Below are 262 nucleotides of genomic sequence, written 5' to 3' on the forward strand. Positions count from 1 at the left end.
CAACTAAGATTTACTTACACTTCTTCTGATACTGTTATTATTGATATTACTGTTGATGTTTTCTATAATAATGCTTTTACAAAAAAATTTATTACTGTAGTTGTAGTTGCTAATAGCTTACCTGATGTTGCTGATACTAATACTTATTTTGTTATCAATATTGTTTTTCATTATCATGTTAATTGCTACAAAGTGATTGTGATTATAATGACTGATGTGTTACTGATGGTAACTACTTTACACACAAATAATGGTGAAACTG

This window comes from Penaeus monodon, chromosome 29, assembly GCF_015228065.2.
Source record: "Penaeus monodon isolate SGIC_2016 chromosome 29, NSTDA_Pmon_1, whole genome shotgun sequence".
NCBI classification, from domain to species: Eukaryota; Metazoa; Arthropoda; class Malacostraca; order Decapoda; family Penaeidae; genus Penaeus; species Penaeus monodon.